The sequence below is a fragment of the Peromyscus leucopus genome, chromosome 6 (assembly GCF_004664715.2).
Source record: "Peromyscus leucopus breed LL Stock chromosome 6, UCI_PerLeu_2.1, whole genome shotgun sequence".
NCBI classification, from domain to species: domain Eukaryota; kingdom Metazoa; phylum Chordata; class Mammalia; order Rodentia; family Cricetidae; genus Peromyscus; species Peromyscus leucopus.
The window spans coordinates 62,887,082-62,910,567 of record NC_051068.1 but is presented as its reverse complement, the minus strand read 5'-3'; the positions used below and the strand labels follow the sequence as shown (position 1 = coordinate 62,910,567).

General features: G+C 43.4%; 1 protein-coding gene across 1 annotated transcript in view; it reads right to left on the bottom strand.

Moving 5' to 3' along the window:
• Sh3d19 (SH3 domain containing 19) overlaps nt 1-23,486 on the bottom strand; it is a 169,375-nt gene that overhangs the window by 101,256 nt on the left and 44,633 nt on the right. The gene's annotated exons all lie outside the window — the stretch shown is intronic.

Genomic DNA, 23,486 nt, shown 5'->3' with positions numbered 1-23,486 from the left:
GCTTAGCTCACAACAGTATGTAATGTATTGTTTGTATGGCTTTCGGCACAGGTCTTTCCCATTTATCCCCGAGTATTGTGTTGGATGAAAGCAAGGACAGTCTTAGGTCCTCACACAGGCAGCCACTGCAAATGTCTGCAATAATGGACCTACCCAGTGCCCTCCCTTTCCGCTTTTGCCCTGCATCCTTTAGGCTGTACACACATTTATTACCCCACAGATAAATCTGATACTGCTGGAAAATACATCTGAGAATGCCCATGCACCTTTTGCTTTTCACGAACCTGATGGTTTTGAAAAATCACCTCTGTTCTAAAGCAGTCCGCTTTTAGTTTATCCTCCTGCCTCAGAGCAGCGCTCGGAGAAACAAACTGAATGTCGGAAACACAGTGGCAGTGCATATGAACCGGAAGAGGAAATGGCAATTTCATGGCAGGCTGCCTCTTTTTTAAGTCATTCTTTAAAGCGTCTCAACGGGCTCACTTTGATTGCTGAATTCACCTGACATTCATTACATCAGGCTAATGTATGATCTGAACTTTTTTATGTTGGTCCTTTCCGGGAATCCGAGTCCCCTTGAACTTTCCCTCTTCACCCACGGTGAGTCAGGCAGGGACTTTAGGAAGATGGACATTTCATCAGGGCTACTGGCAGGGAGGGGGCAGAGTGGAAGCTGGCTTGGTGACAGGCGTCATCAATTCTTGCTGCTCCCACTCACGCTTTCCAATGACGCCCTCACATTATCGACCACTTTCTTTCAAACTTCTTACAACATCTCTTTGTTGCATGTATTTATTTGTTGTATGCTCTCTCTCTCTCTCTCCCTCTCTCTCTCTCTCTGTGTGTGTGTGTGTGTGTGTGTGTGTGTAAGTGTAAGTGTAAGATTTTTTACTGTTGTTTTGAGACAAGTTTTGTTATGTAGCACAGGCTGGTCTGGAATTTACAATCCCCCTGTCTCAGCTCTCAAGTGCTAGGATTAGAGAGATGCAGCATCTTGCCTGGCCCTTATTAGCATATGTTAACTGTGCTCCCCACATGTATTTCACTGTGACATAACGTATTTTGGTCTCAAAAGAATGCTATTATTATTGTTAATTTGCTATTTTGAGACAAGGTCTCACTATGTAGCCCTGGCTGCCCTAGAACCATGTAAACCAGGTTAGCCTCAAACTCAGAGAGAGTTGCCTGCCTCTACCTCCGAGGTGCTGGGATTAAAGGCATGAGCCACCAAACCCAGATCAAAATTATATTTTTTTAATCCTCAAGAGTTCCAAATCACTTTCCTGAGTAGGCTGACTGAGTGGTACAGAGAAAAGAACTAAATAGATGAAATATAAGAATTTGATCTCTTTGTGAAATTACTAGACCCTCCATTATATTTCAGAACAATACAGAGTTTGTTCATGAGAACTCAGGACACACAAATTAAGATTGTTATTTCAGGTGCAAAAAGGATAGATAACATCACTAGCCACATGTTGTCTTTTCAGCTGTTAGGGTTTTAAAAAAAAAACAAGGATGAAGTCTTTAAATTCCTTTAAAGACAAAACCCCCCATTTCCCCATCTCCTAGTCCTAGTGCTGAGCATTAAAAGACCTTGAAACACCAGAGCTTTCCTCTTGTACAGCTGACTCTAAAAAGTGAGTAAACATTAGGGACCAGTGCAGTTGAGAGACGCCTTCACTGTGGAGAAGCTAGGAGAAGCTGAGAGAACCCAGACCTTGTGGAGAAGCTGAGGGCACCAGGACCTTGTGGAGAAGCTGAGGGCACCAGGACCTTGTGGAGAAGCTGAGGGCACCAGGACCACGCTATTCCAAACACCAGGCCAGGCCCTGTTAAATAACTGGCTCACAAACCTTTCTCACTGGGATGAGAATTCTTGTGACCTGCATTTTCAAGTTGAGGTGTTTATCCACAGTGGGGCAGTCTTGATCTCTAATCTAGAGTGACTGTTGAAAAAAAACCTTTTAATCAAGAAAAGGTAAAGCCATGTATGAGCCTTGCTAACGTATCTTAGCTCTGGATAGGGAATGTATTTTCTGTGCACACACAGCCTCCTACAAACTCAAGCCCACTCTTCTCCTTCCTCTCTGTTTCCCATCCAAACAGCTTCCTTCAAAAGAACACAGAAACAGAAGCAGAATCCCCACTGGCTCATCCGGCTCATGCTATTCTTCCCCGTGTAGACACCTAAGCGCTCAGAGCTGCTGAGTGTGAAGAAATGCCTAAGAGACATCTATCACTTTCGCTGTGAATCCTTGTTTGATCTTCTCCCGGGAGCAGAAATCACACCTGTCCTCTCTCTCATCCATCCAGGGCTGAGCACTTCTCAGCACTAACACACTTTGACAGCTCATCGCTTCCTCCGGTGTAAACGGCTTAAAGATGGCAAAGCCTGTAAAGCCCTGTACCTCGCACAGCCTCAGTGCAACATAAATAGAGGACTACACTGGCTGGAGTCCTCCATATCTCTGTCAACTAGAAACAAGCTGAATTGAACTACCTGTGCTGCCTGTTCTTGTCTCCTCTTTTGTGGGAGCGGGTGGCTCTGACTGATTCACAGGGACATGCATCATCACACACAAGCTTCTAATAATTCTGATTAGAAGAGGAAGCATCGTGAAATGCTCCTTCAGAAGTGCAAAACGAAGAAATGCTCAACGTCGGTGAAGAAATGCAGTGTTGAGGGGCAGTGCGTCTGGCACAGAGAATGCAGTACTCCCTGAGTCCCTTCTGAGGCTCCCAGGTCACAGGCACCCAGAGGAACCAATGCAAAAACTGATCATCAGAACAAAGGCACTGGAAGCTGTGTGTCTCCTCTGCGGGAGGCATTCCTAAAGTACGGCCTCTTCATCTTTACCAAAGCCCCACAACGAATGTCCTTGACATTTTACGGATGAGAACTTAGAGAACTAAAGGGGGAGATTTTTAAAGCTGGATCTCAAGATCCCCAAAATCTCCACTCCTCCATTTACATCAGAAGGCTGGAGGCGCCCTCACCCGATGAACCCATGGTTCACATACAAAGCTGATGCTCACCACAAGCCACACTCATCTTATATTAGATTGTATGTTGTTCGAAGACTGAATCCAGAGTCCTGAATTCCTTCCCACTGACTCCGAGTTTTCTTAAGCTCAAAAACTCCTAACTATCCAGAAGCTGTTGAGTTGAGAACCTTATGACAGAGGTGTCTGAGCTGGGAGAAGAGCTCCAATTTACTGTCTATTGTTATCATTTTTTTTGTTACTAACATTGAATTTATGAGCAAATGTGTACACACGGATAGGGATGTAGTGCATCAGAACATTAACAGGCCTGAATTCTGCTGAGATACTGTTTGCTGTCAATTCCTGCACCCTTCTCTACTCTCCTACAGGAAACAGGCATGCTGTATTAATACACAGCTCGGTGCAGTCTGCTCTGCAATCAGAGGAAAGCGTTACAGAAAACAAACCTTCATCCTGTATCGGTCAACTCGTTCCTTCGCTCATAAACATGCTCCCTCAACCAACGTTAAACAAGCAGCTGAGGAAATCAATACATAAAATAGGATGGCCAGATGTACAATCGATTCTGGATGAAAGAGAAGAGGAATTTAGGAATAAGACATGTAAGATAGTCTAATGACGCCAGGTGGTGGTAGCGCATGCTTTTAATCCCGGCACTCAAGAGGCACAGACAGGTGGATCTCTCTGAGTTCAAGGCCAGCCTAGTCTACAGAGTTCCAGGACAGCTAGAGCTACACAGAGAAACCCTGTTTGGGAAAAAAAATTTTTAATTGCATTCTCAGATTTAACGAAGCTTATTTTATCTATCTCTTTCTATTTATACATAAAACAGGAAAAGGTTCTACCATGAAGAAAGAGTAGGCAGAGAACAAGATGTAGGTCTTTTGAGAGACTGGAGAGATGGCTCAGCAGTTAGGAGCACTTGCTGCTCTTTCAGAGGACCTGGGTTCAGTTCCCAACACCCACATAGTGGCTCACCACTGTCTGTAACTGCAGTTCCAGAGGATCCAATGCCCTTTTCTGCTCTCTGTGGACACTGCATGCACATGATACACATACATGCACTCAGGTAAAACATATATACATAAAACAAAAATTAATAAATCTCTTAAAAGAAATAGTTCTTGGAAGGAAATACATGACTGCTTGTCAACATAAAAGATTAAGCAGACAGGCTAAATACGAGAATAAACAGAACTGAATATTAATCTGAAAAAATAAGGTGACAGGATTTTAAGTAACACAAAGATATAAAAATTAAGATCCATTAAAAAATAGACTTAGGAGGTCCACAACATTTGCTCATTTATGTATTTATCTCTGAGATGTTAACTCAACATACAGCAATAGAATAGATAATAGAGTGAGTTAAGAATCTCAAAGAAATAGTTGGTTAAAAGCTATGAACAGGAAATATTTCCAAGATGTTACTAGGTAACTATACAAAAGAAGAATTATCTCCCACGTTCCAACATTCTGTTGAGAAAATATCCTCCAAGGAAAAGGATGGACAAAGGAAAGACAGAAGATGTTATAGATCTGCTTTGGGGTGTCTGTCTCAAACTATATGCCAGGCTAGCCTGGAACTTACTATGTAGTACAGGCTAGCCTTGAACCCATGGAAAGCTTCTTCCTCAGGTCCATGAGTGCTGGAATTACAGATGTGAAGCATCACAGCTGGCGGTTGGAGCTGGTGATTCTGTTACAGTATTTTATATGGGGCAAATGTCTGGGGTGGAGCTGGCAAACCCAAGAAAAGCTCTGGAAATTGAGAACCACACTTTGGGAGAAGAAGAAACAGAGATTACGTAAATAAGATAAAATTTCTAGCTAAATACTATTCACAAGGTAGTTAATGTAAGATTCTACACGAGAGGGCTGAGTTTTCCATCAGCCCTGTCACTGACCAGATAGCACTACACTGACAGGATTTTTACATGTTCAGCTCCAAGAAGTTGCTTGGGTATTGTGAACAAGAATTCCTGGAAATAAGCTGTGTCTGCAAGGGCCGATTGGCTGATTTGAACATGAATGATGTGGAGAGGGCGGAGATACTACTTCTCCACACCCAGTAGAAGAGCTACAATCCAACAGATGGACAATAAAAGTATTGGCAAAGATGTGGAGAAAATGTAACCCTTACATGCTCCTGGTGGGAACATAAAATGGCACATCTGCTCTGTAAAGAAGTCAGCAGTTTTCAAAAAGTCAAATACAGAGTCACCATAGGAACCTAAGATGCCACCTCCCGGTACATGCAGTCAATATAAAACACACAGCTCATTCCTCCAAGGCAGTAAGAGATAGCTTATTCTGGAGCCAAATATGAGTGACCATGGCCTGGGAACGCTGATTCAGGTTATCTAACATTCCATGTTCCAACACGAAGCAGTTTCATGAAGTTTTTATAGTAAGAGAACAAAGAAAGTCATAAATCAAGGCACTTTGCAAATCCACTGGTGGGAACATTAAGTAGGCAGTTATGGTACAGCAGAGAAACCCCAGCCTTGCCCTGAGATGCTATCTGAGAGCACTTGGAGCCTCTCCATTGATAGAACTAGGGTTTTGTTAAGCCAATACATTCCAAAAAGTTCTTAAGTCTGGCTTTCTCTGTTAGTGACAGGATGTTAGGTCCAGCACTTTGGGGGCTGGGGGGCGGATGCAAGGAATATCTATTAAGTACTTTAGAGATAATCCAAGATAAATTTAATTAGGCTCTGGGCCTGCAACATTCCACCCTCTCCACATCATTCATGTTCGAATCAGCCAATCGGCCCTTGCAGACACAGCTTATTTCCAGGAATTCTTGTTCACAATACCCAAGACAAACGAAATCACGTCCACACAGACTCCTGTATAAAAAATGCTCAGCTGCATAACTAACAGCAGTCAAACCTTGGAAATAAATTTTAAATTAAGGAACTAGTCGTGGATAACATATTGGGTAGCAGACCAGTGAGCTGGCTCAGCAGGTAAAGGTGGTTGCTGCTAAGCCTGACGACCTGAGTTCCATCCTTGCAACCACATGATAGGAGGCGAGAACCCCCTCCTGCAAGGTGTTTTCTGGTCTCCATACATGCGTCATGGCACACATGCATGTGCACGCGCGCACACCCACACCCACCACACACACACACACACACACGCACGCACGCACGCACGCACGCATGCACGCACGCGCGCACATGTGTGCTTTAGAATTTTAAAACAGTATTGCATATACTAGAGCATCATTTGATCAGTCGGCAATAAAGAGGAAGGAAGCACCGAAACATGCCACACCTGGGCGACCCCTGAAAACATTACTGGACAAAAGAAACTGGTCACAGGCATGGTGGCAGGAACAGGAAGCTGAGCGCTCCCATCCTCCACCACAAGTTCAAAGCAGAGAGAGTCAACTGGAGGTAGGCAAGGCTACAGGACCCTGGAAGCCCACCCCCCAGTGACACACTTCCTTTGGCAAGGCCACACCTCTTAAACCTCCCCAAGCAATGCTACCAGCTGAAGACCCTGGTTTCAAGTACCCGAGCCTACGGAGAACATTTTTCAATCAAACCCAAACAGCTTCACCCGATTCTTTTTACCCCTGGATGACAGTCAATTAACAATTTTAACACTAAATTGAAATTTTAAAATAAAATCAATAGTAATCCTTGAGGATACGTAGCCTCCAGTATAAAAACTTCAATAGAAATAATATATAGCCTCAGCTATAGTCTTTTATATTAAACTAAGGCTATACCTGTCTAATTATCTAACTATGATACAAAGATATAGAAAGGACCTCTCAACAGAAAGCCACATAAGAATATAGGTAAAAAAGTGAGCATGGATTTGCCCTTAGGGTAACTAAGTTGTACGAATCAGGAGAGACAACTCCAGGGGACAGGCACACTGGGTCTCCATGAAGTTTCTCCTAATCTCTCTTGCATTTTCCCAGGAACAGCACAAGCAAAAAGGAAGCATCTTCATAGTTATCAGTTCTTACAATACTAATCGGTTTAGAGCAGATAAATTTCAACAAAGAGCCTCTGTACTTCCTGAGTAATCAGGGCCCATTGGTTATAAGAATGATTATTTAATATCTAAGGTGAGAGCACTCTGTTATTATCAAATAAAAAGTACAATAAATGACAAATGAAACTTTAAGCTTTTATGTTATAAAACGGAAAAAGAATTGTCTCTTTGCTATTTCCTTCTGTGAATATCACTAAGATGGGAGAGACAAACTCAATATAGTCATATCGTGAATCGTCAAACAGAGGGGTAAATATAAGTGTTTCCTGCATAGGACAATTAAAGGATGTCACTGATGGCGAAGTCCTTCCCTTCCCTCCCTTCCCATTCCCCTCAACCCATCACTTGCCTCCCTTCCCCTCAACGTCATCACCCCCTCCCCGTTCTCCTTGACCTACACCTCCCCTCACCTTTTCTCCTCTCCCTTCCCCTCAACACAACCCCTCCCCTCTCCTCTTCCCTTCTCCTTATTCCCTTTTTATGGCCTACATTCCATGCAGGGTCTCACTGATGAGAAGCAGATACTCTACCACTGAGCTACCGACCTTCCATCCACCAACGGAAAGTTGATGTTATGCTCTTGCCCAATGGCAAAAATTAAGTCATAACTGGACAATACTAAGCTGGCTAAAACACAGATGGTTTTATTATATTATATATTAATAATACTGGTTTGAAAACACACACAAAGTAGGAGACACTGGGTCTGTATTTTAAGTGTGCAAAGCAATTTCCCAGGGCAAAGCATTTAACTGCTGGGGAAAGCTGGACACTCAACTCCATTTTTCCCGAGTATCAAGGAAAACTCATACTTTGATACAAGCTCAAAGCCCAGCATGGTTTGCGAACTGCTCCTGAAAAGCAGACGAACCGTAAATGATTGTCATAGTTACTTTTTCTGTTGCTGTGACTGAATACCACGACCAAGGCAACTTACAAAAGAAAGCGTTTAATCCGGCCTAGTTCCCGAGTGTCAGAGTCCCTGATGGCAGAGCACAGACATGCGGTGGGTAGCCGGAGCACAGCTCAGAGCTCATGTCTCCATTGCAGACAGGAGGCAGAGGGAGCTCACTGGAGACACACAGCTTTGGAACCCTCAAAGCATGCCCCTAGTGATGTACCTCTTTCGGCAAAGCCACACCTCCCCAAAGAGGGTTACTAACTGGGGACCAAGTAGTCAAACACTCGAGATTTATGGGGAATTTCTCATCACATGAGGATGCCACCCCTTACTAGGAAAGGAACTCAAAGGGAAGACCTTCTCATCAGACTCTCCAAAGAGTGAACAACTTGGTGGATTTTGAACTTACTGTGGAGTTCAGTTTCCCAGCTTAATGTACAATTGTTCAAGGCACCAGCAGGTACTAACCAGAGGCTGATGATCTTTGTGGTTTAGTAAAATGGCTATTAACTCCTGAAGTTAATCACCAGGGAGCAACAGCTGGTCTGACCTTTAAGAGTCTGCAGTAAACAAGGTGTGGATTGCACGACACTGCAGAATTTTCACATCTCCACAAACAAAGGCACAGCACTCCAGGGTTTTGATGTTGTTTCTGTTTTGTTCCAAGATACCCTAGTAGTATATCAGTTGGGAGAACTATAACGCAAGCTTTTAAAATTGGTCCAAATCTTGACAGGATACAGGAAGAAAACTAGACAGGGAAAACACACTGTGCAGCAAAGCCGTGGCAGGACCACGAGAATACTTGATCTTAAATTGTTTCTATCTGAATCTGAGACTGGGGATGAATTTTTATTTTTATTTATTTATTTTATTTATTTTTATTGTGCTATCATCGAAGACCATACAGTACATATGTCAAACAAAATGTAGATTCTGAACGAGCCTAAGGTGACAATGGACATCAGAACTGTGGTGGTCTTTCACTTGAGTGACTAAAATATCCCGCACAGTCAACATGCTTCCAATATTAAATCCAGCTGCTAGCCATGTTTCACCGCTCTCCCCGACACATGACCACAGGGAAACTGACAGGCACCCAGGAGCGATCTCTAAACACTGCACCATGACTAAACCACGAGGACTGACTACTGCTGGCCTTTCTGAAGCATATTAATATTCATTTGTTCATATATCGATTAAATATTGCAACAAGACAGCTTTCCATTTCATTTGTTTCAGGGAGAGGGGAGAGGAGTGAGGAAATATTGATGTTTGGCAAGATTTACACATCAACACGATCCCACGGAGAAAGGGACCCTCCCTCGGCAGTATGAGGGGAGGATCCCATCACAGACACGTGCTCAGTAGCAGGTGTGCCCAGGCCTTCGGAATAGTCCTGGAACATTCACACCTGTTTTCTGTAAAAACTCATAATGTTCTGGGTTTGGTTTAGCGGTAAAACTGTCAAATTCAAATATAATTGGATGGATTTACACTGATCCAGTACAGCCTTCTGAGCCTTTCACTGAGAACTGGCCATTCTCACTTCCCAAAGAATTTAAAGACTAAGATAAATTTAACTGGGGAAGCACAATAAAGGGAAGGATTGATAAGACACGTGACTTGAAAAGACCGGATCCTCACCCTCACAAAAAATTAAAATAGAAGTTTTTCTGGTAGCATTTAATTTATATTTTTAGGAAAAATAAATTCTCTACAAGATTAAAATAATTAGAGCCTTTTGCTGCAAAGGTTAACTTTTATATTACAATATATATTATTTATTAGTATATTTATATTATTATAGTTATTATATTACATATTAATTTTATATTATAAATTTTATTTTAAGCTATCATATAAAACATAAATGTACAAAGGAAAGTCCAACTCCAGATACCTACCTAAAGGAGTACTGCCAACTGTATTTCTCTGAGTTTCACGTATCTTGGGATAAGTTTGAGTTACAGTGTGCATCTGTCACCAGAGAACTGGAAAGTCACCTCAGCCTGGGGTTAGCAATGTCTTTCAGACAAAGGCTTATTAAATTATTCCCACTCTACCAGGCTGTGATGGCACAGGCCTTTAATCCCAGCACTTGGAAGGCAAAGGCAGGCGGATCTCTGTGAATTCAAGACCAGCCTGGTCTAAAGAGCAAGTTCCAGGACAGCCAGGACTACACAGAAAAACCCTGTCTCAAAAAACCAAACCAAACCAAACAAAACAAAACAAAACAAAACAAAAACAAAAAAACCCCAAATTCTTTCTACTTATAATCCTTTTCACCTGAGAAATTTTTATGCAACTCTCTATACACAGGTATATAAAATAAGTATACAAATCAAAGATTTACTGACAATAAATCAAAAAATAATTTATTCTAGAACAATTCTTTGTATATATGTAGATTTATCATTTACTAAAGACAAAGGCAAATTTAATTATTTATGAGATGGGTGTGCTTGCTTAATTTTATAAAAATAATTAAATCCTGGCTAAGTGAGATGCTGAAGGGTAGAACATCTTCAACAGTTTTCAGGGTTGATTACTATTTGGATTCATAATCACCAATGCTGCCAATGCTCCTTCAAATAAAAATGTGCTACAAAAGTGGCAGAAGTATGCTGAGGGCCATTTCTGAAATTACTGGAGATTCTGTCCTAATCCCAAAACAAAGTTCATTTAACAATGAACTTTTTAAAACATATTTTAAACTAAAATAAAAATTTTAAATGCAACACAAACACCAGTTTTTTAAATCAAAGTTTGTGGGGCTGGAGAGATGGCTCAGCCGTTAAGAGCACTTCCAGAGGACCCAGGTTGGATTCCCAGAACCCACATGGCAGCTGGCACCATAATTCCAGTTCCAGGGGATCTGAAGCCCTCTTCTGGACTCTGCAGACACTAAACACACAACTGGTACACAGACATGCATGCTGGCAAAACACCCATACACACAAAATAAAATAAAATAAATATTTTGTGGGTGGTGGTGGTGGTGGATTTTTTTGAGATAGGTTTTCTCTGTGCAGCCCTGGCTGTTCTAGAATTCACTTTGTAGACCAGGCTGGCCTCGAACTCAGAGATCCTTTTGCCTCTGCCTCCTGAGTGCTGGGATTAAAGGCGTGTGCCACCACACCTGGCTATAAATAAAAATCTTAAATAAAATAACTTTGTATCCCACACAATCCATAGACACACTAATTTGATACTCACATGCTGAAGAATTCTGGCCAAGAAAATATTGTCTTTGCTTCCCATAATTATGTTTCTAAAGAGCAGAACACTCTGTATATACAGCAAAACACTGCAATTCATAACATACAACAGCCTTGAATCTTAGCTGAGGTATTTCAGGCAGCATTCATTGATGACATATGGCATGATGGCATGGCCCGGTACCCATGGGCATTCAGAACCAAGGCTGCAGTGACGTCATGTGATTCAACACAGGCAAGCACCACCAGAAAGAACTTAGATTCATTACACATTTGATTTTGAACTAATTTTGGCCACTGCACTTTAGAAATTTCAGATTCTTCAAGACTCCTACATGCATTCAGTTACTCGATCCCTTATGACTCATGATTTAAGAAAGGGGGCCCAGGAGCACCGTACTGAAGAATGAAGTGGAGACCAGAAGAGAGGACAAGGGACCTTTAAATAAGGCAGAAAGGGAAGAACACCTTGGAAGGTCAAAGCGGGCACACAGAGAAAGCAAAGAACTGGGGGCCTCCAGTCTTTGTGACTTCTGCAATGGCCAGAAGAGCTGTGTTCTGTCTGAAGAGTCAAAACTGCACTGGACCTCACTTGTCTGGGCCGAGGAAGAAATAATTAGCTGAATTCCATTACTGTTGGTTTTTAGCTCTGCAGTCACTTAAAGGCTATTCTTTATAGAGCACACTTCAGGATAGAGATCTCAGGCAGCTAACCAAATAGCTTTGGGCCGGGAAGGCTCAGCTAATTGTGCCTGTGTAATGGTTTACCCTGATCTCTGTGGTCAGTGTAGGGACCCATTTTTTATCTCTGTGGTCACTGTAGGGCCCCAATCGGCTCCTTTGGTTCCTTTTCAACTAAACAGAGACAAGCAGTGTGAGAAGTGTTTGCTGAAATGTTAGCGTTTCAAAATCTACAGCTGCCTCCTCTCCCAGTTCCCTAACTCCTTGCCTACTCTATCTTATCCTGTATTTAATTAAAGACATATAAAACGACACTATTTTCAGTAATATGTCCAATGCTGGTACAAATAGTACAGACATGGGCAATCTCCCTTACCCATGGTAGAAATGGATATGGATCTTTCTAGACCAGAGCAATGTGGCACTTTAAAAAGTTTACAGCTTTTTTTTTTTCCTCTCAAAAGTTCAGTTTCTAAAAAAAAAAAAAAAAAAATCTATCTAATAAATAAAAGGGCAATCGAGACTTCCATTAAGATTTTTCACTGTACCATTATTTTGAAAAAAAAATTTATATTTTTATTTATATATTTACATATATATATATTTGTTTTTTATCTGTATGAGTGTTTTGCCTGCATGCATATATGTGTACCATGTTCTAGAGCCTGCAGAGGTCAGAAGAAAACTTCAGAATCCCAAGAACTGGCATTAGAGATGGCTGCAAGTTGCCATGTGGGTACTAGGAGCTGAAGCTGAGTTCTCTGCAAGAGCAGCCAGTGCTCTTAATCGTGGAGCCATCTCTCCAGCTTCACACTCTAGTAATCTTGATGAACAGCAAGTTTTAATAAACTACCAAGGGCTCAGTAAGATTTTTATCCCTCGAAGGAGGAAAGAGAAGGAAGGAGGAAAGGAAAGAGAAGCTCTTTAAGAACTTCTCATTGACATTAACTCTGCTTTAGATCTTATGCATTCTGTGGTCAGCTACAGTCACACATTTTTCATTTCATACAACTTCATGATGTCTAGTTTATAGACCATAACATTATCTGAAGGCTACCAGTCAGTGATGTTAGTAAACTCACAGAGCTGTGCAATCATTACCGTGACCATCATAGAACTCTCCCGTGGACGTCAGTCAAACAGCCGCAGGACCATCAAGAGGCAAACTAGGCAGTGGCTAGAGGACTGCAGCTACGGGACTGTGTTACAGCAGGGCACATGTGATTGTCCTCACTGTAAAGACACAAGACTACCTACCACAAACTCGCCGCGACCAACATGGCTGACCAACATGGCTGACCAACAGTTCCAAGTTCCATTAAAATAACACCTGAGCCTCACTGACCTGGCGAAGTTACCTGTTCCCATCTGGTCACCGCTGCAATTCCCCTATGAGGACAGGAAGGGGGAGCAAACCCCTGTCTAGAACAATCTCCACCCATTTCTGCAACCTTGCCTCGATAACTCGAGATGATTCTCCCTTCCTTAAAGCTTGCCCCGGGAATACGCTATCCGAAAGCCCAGCGATGTACCTCGTCCCTTAAGTGTGCCTTGGCCTAGTGAACTTCTTCGCAGTCATTTTCTTCGTCTCATCTCTGAATTCTTTCTTTGCTGGCAAGAAGAACCCGAGAACACAGAATGGGGAGTCTCAATCTGGTGGTTTGTTTATCTTTGAAATCTGCTCAGTTTTCACCACCAGTGAACCATCTCCTTGTGCCCATCTGTAGCCAAACCCTGCTGCCCTCCCCAAACCTTCTAGTTTAAGATGACTCTATAATCTTAATGGATACGAACAGATATGCCTGTTTTATATTGGATAGCAGAGGATTAAATCTTAGACCTGTGGCGCATAACAGGGTTATATGCTATACAAATGTCTGCTTTTAAGACATTAATTAATGTGGTGCTATAAGCAAGTGGTGTGACTTTCTTAGAGCTCATTAAAGCTCTCTGGCAGCGGGAGTGGTGGCATTCCAAAGCCAGCTGAGGCAGAAGGGCTGCACATTCGGGGCCACCAGGGGCAACGTGCTGAGCTCCTGTCTCAAAATACAATTTAGAAGGTATATATGGCTGGGTCACCGAATACTTGCCCGGCCTGTGTGAGGTCCAGGGTTCAGTCTTCACTAAGAAAAAAAAACAAAAACAAACAAACAAAAACAAAAACAAAACAAAAACAAAATAAAGCTGACTGCTCTCATTTCCCTATATTCAGCACCGTGACTGCCACAAACACGTGTTCCTGCCCGTGCTCTCAGGAACGTGTAAAAGAGGCTGACGCTAACACGGCATCATAATTCCCCCGTCCAAGAAGCATTTCAGAAAAAATAGCCACTTTGCTTCCTGTTAACCATTTCTCATTGGAAAATATTTTAAAGTGCTCACCTTCTTATAATTTTGCCCAATGAGAGTCTGTTTCTGAAATGGACAAAGTGTTTTCGCCCCCAATACTCAGGGATTTAGTGCTTGGAACTAGGCACAGCTGACGAACAGACTGGCCAATGTATTTTTGGTGGCACTGAACAGACTTTCCTAATTAGGGAGCATTTGTGTCATTTGATTCCTGGTCCTCGCGACCAAGTTCTCCCCACACAGCAGGAAGCATCAAGAAGATGATTAAACCTAATTTAACGAGAAAATATTTTTACATGTTCAAACATGCAGAATCAAGGCAGTACCATTTTTAGATCTAAGATTACTAGGGGAAACTGCTTTGAGCATTAAGACATTCTTCCAGTGACAAAGGTCAATAAGAAAGAAACTCTTGGCAAAGTGCAAAGAACATACACTTTAAAAAACTGTAGATAAGGGTATAAGAGTTCAAATCTCCGGACCACCATGTTTGTGCCCCCCCCGCTCCTGTCTGCCAGTTCCTTACCTCACACACACACAAAAAATGTAAATAAAACACTTCAGTGGAAAAATAGTTGCAAGATTTTTATTCAGTGAGTTTACACTGACTCAACTGGTTTTTACTCAGGAGCTAAAGCAACCGAATTATAGTTTTTCCCTTGTCAACTCGATATCCTTGGTGGCCATCTGTTAGCTTTTCTATCATCTTCCACTCGAACACATAAAGTGAACCTCAAAAAAAAAAATTGAAGTGTGTACTGCAGTATTGTTTTCGGTCTCCAACAGATGTGCACTCACAGGAACTCTCCATTCTGAAGCACGCCAGGGTAATTACTGTGCCGACAAGTCAAGTCACAACAAAGGTGCCCAAGACACAGTCACACATGGATTTGGTCTCTTCACACCTTCATCCTAAGCACACGTTCATTATGTCCGTACAAGTCACAATATTTAAAAATGTGTTTTCCCAGCCGAATAAAAAGATGACACGTGGCTCTTCTGGTTTAAAATTGAACACTGTTTTCAGTGTTTTTCTTTTCTGGAAAATTAAAAGTTTCCAAGCTGCAACGAAGAATATGACTTCACTGGATTGAGAGCATGCATTTAAGATTTCCATGAAATAATCAATGGGGAGAAAAAAACCTTCCCAAGTCTAAATCTACACTGCCGCTTATCAGATGCATGCATATTCCTTCTAAAACAGGTCAAAGTTTAAAGATATGAAAACCTGGTTACTGATTAAAGAAAACAAAATTTCCAGTGTAGTCATCAGAAACTCACACACGCTGGTGGTGTGAATCAATACTTTATAGATCACTCCAGAACCTCCAGTCATTAAAAACTTGCTGAACAAAATGATGGCTTCCACAACTCTTCGTCTTTTCCTCCTCCTCTTTGTCTAAGACAAAGTTTAGCTATACAGCACAGGCTGGCTTTGACCTTGTGACCATCCTCCTGCCTCAGCTTCCCAGGTACTAGATTAAAGGCATGAGCCACTATGTCCTGCTCGTCGTTTTCTTAATTAGGACATTGGTTAAGGCCATCTCAGTTTAAACTAAATGTCTGTGGCCAAGGCTGGCCTTTTAACTAGTGATCCTTCTGCCTCAGTTGGTCATTCTATTTTAGCGGCTCCTATCTATAAGCCCTGTATTAAAGGTATGTAGTCTCCACTGGGATAGCATCTTCTGCCCGTGCTCTTTTCTCTCTTTCTGTGGCTTATCTGAGCAAACGAAAGCCACGAAAAACAGTAAACTCTCTAAAAGGGGGTGGAATAAAATATCCAGACAGGACCTTTTTCTGTTATCACATGTCCAGTCTAGAACAGGTCCTGGCACCCGACACAGGAACCGCAGAACTGACTGATAGGTGAATGAGTGAAGTCCCGGTCTCAGGAGCCTTCTGTAGTAAGAAAGGTTATGTTGTTAGACAGTGAATCTGAAGGTCTGGGTTTGAATCTGTAGTATTAAGAAATCGGGATGTTACCAGCCTTTGTTACTTGACGCTCTAAGATAATTAGCTGTCGTCACTTAACCTCCAAGGACCTCAGGATAAGGATATTTTCCTTATCCACAAAATAGGAATGAAACCTAGAAGAGCCACCGTGTGACGCAAACACTGAGCAAATATTAAACACTGCTGATTTTCTGTAATTGATCACGTTAGATTATTTAGAATCATTTTCAAATTTCTAGGTAATGGTTCATTGTTAGAGGGGCCATGTGTTTATAAACCAAAAGGAAAACTTGGATAATAACAAATGATTGTCACTTCCTTTTCTTCAGGGCTTATAATTGTCTCCACATAAATTGGACATATTCAAGCCTTATAAATCCTAACTTCTAGGTGCTAAGGCCAAGATTATTTTTGCTTTGTATTCTGAAGTTAATGTTACTTGTTATTTTGAGATCTTTGGTACTGTTGTCCTTTCCACAGACCTTCCTGCAGTCCCCAGTCAGGCAAAGCTAAGATGGGCGAGCACACATGCCAGACAGTCTAGGGTAGTGATCCTCAACCTGCGTGCTGTGACCCATTCCATAAGGGTCGCCTAAGACCATCAGCAAACAAAGATACTTACATTACAGTTCATAACAGTAGCAAAATCACAGTTATGAAGTAGCAATGAAATAATTTTATGGTTGGGGTTCACCACAGCATGAGGAACTGTATGAAAGCGCCGCAGCATCAGGAAGGCTGAGAACCACTGGTCTAGGGGATCTAGAGTGTACAGCTGGACATGGGGCACCCGAGGGGGGGAGAAGCATCTTCCCTGAGTTCTACTGTTTCAGGCTCTTCAACCAGGAATGTGAACAACTACGTTAATCACCTCACAGAAACCACAAATCAAAAGGACGGTGTCAGCATGTATTGAGAGACCACCTTAATAACATTCTCTGCCAAACCGCCTATTACGTTAATTGATGCGATTTTTGTAATATTGTGACAAATTCACTGAATTTTATTGCCAAGGAGAACAAACTCTCTCCTGATGGAACATACACTTGCCATCATCAGGTCGGATCAGACATAAACGTGCCTTTCAGTGCCCTGACCTCCCGAAACCCCCAGTTCTCAACTGTTAACCCTTATACTAGAACAATCCTATCCTCGATTCTTGGAAAACATAACCAACCCTCTTTCCACTCCCATGGGCCTCCGATCCCTAGACGTTTTTATTATTCTCGTGATGTATTCCTGTGTCGAGCACAGAGCCTGAAACAGAAAGGACTCTCAACCACGCCAACACCACAACTTTATTAGAAATCGTAACCAGCTCTTGCTCAGCAGGAAGGTTAATCACCTCGGAAGTTCAAAAGTTCTCAGAGGCAACCTGCAGGTAGGCTGGGAACGAGGCTGGACGGCCCACACCATGCATGCTAATGCCGCCACAGTCATCTCTACTATTGTTTTTAATAAACACGATAGACGTTCTGAACAAAGGCCTCGGAGCTATTTTCCCTTTCCCACTAGATTCTCCTATTGTCCACTCCGCAGCTGCATTGGTGCTATAAGATTCTGGTCTTCATTTAGCCCACAGCTTGTATATTACAAATACCCAATAAACAGCTGGTGACCAAGGACCGTAAAGCACAGAATTTAAGGGCAAAAATGTAAAGAGAAAGCGGGAAAACCCTGGTTATCTAACAGTCGGGTGCATGTCCTTGATATTTTCATGTTAGACAGGTAACCATTTTCCAGGCTGGGGACCTGGTACAGTCAGTCGCCATAGGTTTTTGTGATTCCAGTTGAGGGTTTGGTCTAAGCCTCCCACTCTTGGGGGAGGAATTCGATGGGAGGCATGTTCCTGACATGGAGGGAGAGGGCAAAGGAGGTCCGTGGCCAGACTTGTCCCACACTACAGTCACTACCCACTAAACAGGCCCCGCTCCTTCTATGGCCCACCTTGCTCTGCCCCTCCCTTCCCCCATCCCCCACAGTAAGCAGAAACTCTCCAAACAGCACCTTACACTCCCCTGTCTGGGTCCCAAAGTTTCTCTTTCAGTCTGATCTTTTCACTGCTGAGCTGAGGTGCCCACAAAGGGGAGGGGAGGAAGCAAAGGGCTCCACTCGGAGAGGGTGTAGTCTCCATTTACCTCCCGGCTGCTCCCTCTGATGCTCCTGAGGACAGAGGTGTGGACTCTGTTGGCACTGAGGACCTGCTGATACTTCTGGGGGACCTCAGATGAACCCCAGAGGTGAGTAAGCCCTAGGCAAGGACAGAGGCTGCAGGCCAGGAAACATGTGGTAGGAGCTGCCTATCCTGATTGCATCCAGGTTTCCTCTTTTCTTTTGTAGGCGGAAGAAGAAGAACAGAAGGATCTCCTTGAGTTAAGTATGGTATCCCGGGCACGGGTAAGATGCACAGGGACCATGGGAAGGGATTATGTGCCCGCCCGAGAGGAAAAGTAACACCTGTGGGTGTGGGGGCAAGGTGCAGGGGAAGGTTGGGAGATGCAGAGCTCCAAAGTTCGTCTTATATTCTCCCTCCCTTTTATTGGAAGTCTGTGGTAACCTGCAATCTCACTGGGCATTGCTTCAGGTTGGAAGACCACCATAGGGCAGTAGCCTTAGCAGTTAGCATCTTCAGTGGCTTGTTTAAGGTCTGCTCATGTCACAGAAGTGAGTGCAGACCCCAGAGACAGTGAGAGCTGTGTCTGGTGAGTTGTGACCTCACTGCTAGGGCACCCATCAAGGAAGTGAATGACTAAATCCCTAGGCTGAGTTTGGGGGTTTATCCTTTATACATGGATCCATGAGTTCCTGCCCTAGCTCTCAGCTAAATGCAGCTACTCTCTGACTTCAAGCACTTTCACAGTTGACAATCATTTCACTAGCAAGGAGCTTCCTGCAGATATAATCCTCTACCTGGAGACATTTCCCAGGGAAGGCCCCTATTCCACACCACTCTTTGGAGGCCTCTTCCCTCATCTATTTGTTATAGTTTAAATGTCATGTATGTGCTGGGGGAAAAGTCTCTAGCCCAAAGCCCTAGTCCTGGTCTATCCCCATCTGAATGTCTCAAGGCTATCCTGAAAATCACTACGTAGACCAGGCTAGCCTCAAACTCAGAGATCAGCTTGTCTCTGCCCCTCTGGTTCTGGGATTAAAGGTGTGCACCACCATGCTCCAAGAAGTGATTTTTCTAAAGTCAGAGGTGAAGTCATACCACATCTCTCTTGTCATCCTCCAGCGGCCACTGAGACACCTAGGATAAAACCCAGAGTCCTGGCCATGGATGGCTAAGCCACCAATCACTATTTATCTCTCACCTTTCCAACCTTATTCTACTCCAGATTTTCTTCCAGTTCCTAGAAACTGCCTAGCTCTCTCTCACCCTCCTAGTCTGTGTGTACTGTCTGGCAAAGCTTTTCTCTTAGATGACTCCTCCTTCATGTGGAGACTCAGTTGAAAAGTTACCTCTTCAGGAGTTTCTCTCTGGTCATCTAGTTCAAAGACCTTTCCCCCCACCCTTCACTCTCTAGCTTAAATTTATTTTCTTTATAACACGTATCACAATTTTAAATTTTGAACTCTACTATTGTCTTAGGGTTTCTATTGCTATAAATAGACACCATGACCACAGAAACTTTTACAAAGAAAACATTTACTTTTGGTGGCTTGCTTACAGTTCAGAGGTTTAGTCCATTATCATCTAGGTTGGACATGGCAGCATGCAGACAGACATGGTGCTGGAGAAGTAACTGAGAGTACTATATCTTGCAGGCCACAGGAAGTAGACTGAGGCACTAGGTGTGGCTTGGACACATATGAGACCTCAAAACCCACCCCCATAGTCACATACTTCCTCCAACAAGGCCACACCCACTCCAACAAAGCCACATACTAATAGTGCCACTCCCTTATGGGAGCCAATTTCATTCAAACTACCACATTCCACTCCTTGGCTCCCATAAACTTGTAACAATATCATAATGCAAAATGCATTTAGTACAACTTCAAAAGTCTCCCATAGTCTATCACAGTCTCAACAATCTTTTAAAATCCAAAGTTCAAAGTCTTTTCTGAGATTCATGCAAGCTCTTAACTATAGTCACCTGTAAAAACAAAATAATCAAAAACATGTCCAACATACAATGGCACAGGATAGATGCTGGAGAACCCTGCATTTAAGGTTACAGTCTACCATGTCCGGATAGCTCCCTGAGCTTGGTGCAAAATGGAGGACTCCCTTTCTCAGTGGGGCTTCCTCTTCTCTGTCTAATCTTATGTGGAGAGTGTCTCTGAGCTCAGATGCCTGACCTTATTTGGAGGATGACCCTGCACAGAGCTCCCTGTAAATGCTGTATGACTCAGCACATAAGTCACACTTTTTTCCTCCCGCCCATATGATAATTAGGTGTTGTGTTATGACCAATCAGCCCTTTCCGCCTGTAACCCTAAGAACCCTTATATACCTTACCCCTGGAACAATAAAATGAGCTGTCTCTCTGAAGCTGACTCCTGAAAGTTCTTTCGGTCATGCTCATGACTATCTGAACCCTGCTCACAGCTTCTGTTCCCCTTTGCCCTCATGGGCCAGTGGCCAATGACCCCGGAGGAAAGGGAGACCCACAGATAAACATTACCATTCCAATGGAGGGAAGGGAGCACAGCGAGAAAATCCTGGACCAAGGCAAGACTGAAAACCAGCTGGGCAAACTCCAAACTCTGCATCTCCATGTCTGATGTCAAAGTGCTCTTCAGATCTCCAACTCCTTTCTGCTTTGTTAACTGAAACACATTTCTTTCTCCTGGGCTGGTTCTACTCCCTGTTAGCAGCTTTCCTTGACAAGTATCCCATGGCTCTGATATCTCCAACATTTTGGGGTCTCCAAGGCAATCCGGGCTTCAACTTCACAGCTTCATGCAACAGCCTCTCTAGGCCTCCATTCAGGGACATCCCTGACACATGCCTGGTCTCAGCAGCTTTCCTTAGTCACTGAGGCAAATTCCATAGCCCCTTTCTTCTGTCCTTAACTCCAGAAGCTGCCAGGTTCTGCTGCCTGCTGGCACATGGCCCCCTTGTTCAATTTCAGCTTCACTAGCTTTCTATAGTTAGACCAGGCTGACCTCAAACTCAGAGATCCGCCAGCCTCTGCCTTCCCAGTGCTGGAATTTAAGGTGTGCCCCCGATGACACCTGGTTCTAAGCTTTTCTTTAATTCCTTTTCACAAGTTGGGAATTTAGCTGGGTGGGATCTTGCTCTGAGGTCACCACTCCCTTTATTCCATTTCTTAATCTGTTTATGTCCTTGAACTCAGGACTTAGTTCCATTCCACTTTTTGGTGCTTCTTCTCTCCTTGAATTTTACACTTTGTAATTTGCCCTGCTCAGCTTGTTCCTTTTTATTATAAACCTTCATTAGAGTTACCACTAATAACCACATGACAGTTTATACTGGGCTGATTTGAGATCTCCTCTGCCAAAGGAATTAATCCCAAACTCTTCACTTTAGCCTCAGGCAAACTCTTCAGACAAGGGCAAAAAGCAGCTATATTCCTCACCAAAATTTCACAAGAATGATCTCTAGTCAAATACTGAAATTCTTCTCTTCTGAAACCTCTTGAGCTAACACCCAACAGTTCAAATCATTATCAGCACCATTGTCTTCCATGCTCCTACTAGTATGGCCCATTAAGCAGTGCTTAAAGCATTCCACTGCTTTCCTAACCCAAAGTACCAAAAATCTAAATTCCTACAAACAAAAACATGGTCAGGCCTATCATAACAACGCCCCAGTCCCTGATACCAACTTCTGTCTTAGTTAGGGTTTCTGTTGCTGTGAAGAGACACCATGATCACGGAACCTCTTACAAAGAAAACATTTAATATGTGGTGGCTTGCTTATAGTTCAGAGATTCAGTCCATTATCATCACGACGGGACATGGCAGCATGCAGGCAGACATGGTGCTGGTGAAGTAGCTGCAGGCCACAGGAAACCGACTGAGGCACTGGGTGTGTCCTGGGCATGTATGAGACCTCACAGCCCACCCCCACAGAGACACACTTCCTCCAACAAGGCCACACCCACTCCAACAAAGCCACACCTCCTAATAGTGCTACTCCCTGTGAGCTTACGGAGGCCAGTTACATTCAAACTACCACAACTGTTTACTTATCCATTGCTTGTCTCTCTTCCCTCCCCGTTTGTATCATCCCACCACCAACCCTTAAGACCATCATCCTCCGAGAGGAAGACTTAGTCTGGTTTATATCAATATGTGTGGGAAGAATGAAAGCTCAGGAAAATCTGGAGGAGAACACAATGTCCCGAGCATCAGGCTTCCCAAGATGCCCATAGCGGAGACGCAAGAAACCTATATGCTTCTTGTTAGGGATCTCCCCTGGAGCTGTCCCTTCTCCAGACCCCACCCTCAGAAAGCTGCCAAGGGTCACAAGGGTCAGCTCCTCCCCCGGGGCTGCTCAAGGCCACGCCTACAGGGTACTTAAGACCTGGCTGTCAGACCTGCCATGTGCTTCCTCTCCTGCCTTCCTCAGAGTCACCGGGAGTTGCTTTGCTCTGTTTATTAAACCCGTACTTATTAATTTGGCTTGATGGGCTTATTGCATCAGTGGAGGATACCCAAAAACTGGGGATCCAACACTTACCACTTCTCACCTTGAGTCTAAGGATACCACAAAACACAATGTGCTGATGGGGCCACTTCAGATCTCTGCCTGAACTCCTAAATGACTATAAAACTTGTGTCTTGTACTGACTTCCAGCAAAACATGTTTAGTACCATTATGGTAGATGTGGCCTACTCAGTTTCTTTTAGCCTGTGGTCCTGCCCATCTTCCTGCCTTCATTGGAGGTCCAGACAAGGAAGACAGCTCCCTACTGACTAATATGTATGTATGCACATACAGTGTATACCTGTGTATGGGTTTGTATGTGTGCAGGCATACGGAGGCCCAAGGTTGATTTTGCAAACCATCTGTGATCCCTCTTCCACTTTATTGACTGAGGCAGGGTCTCCTGACCAAACAAAAGCTTGGTGAAATAGTCTTGCTAGCCAGGCTACTCTTGGCATCCTTTATGTCTACTTTGCTAGGCTGGAATTATAGGTGGGCGGTCATGTTTACTTGGTATCCAAACTCTGGTCCTCACGCTGGCCTGGCAAGTGCTTTCTCCAGAGAGCAATCACCCAGCCCTCCTGTGCTTCTCCATCCTGTGCTCCCTCACAGTCCTCCTGTTATAATCTTTGCTCATTTACACAGGCTCTTGTTCTTTAGCTATGACTTCCAAAGCACAACAGACAGAGCCCCTGCTGTGGAGAGGATAGTGGTGTTTAACCTGAGAAGTAAC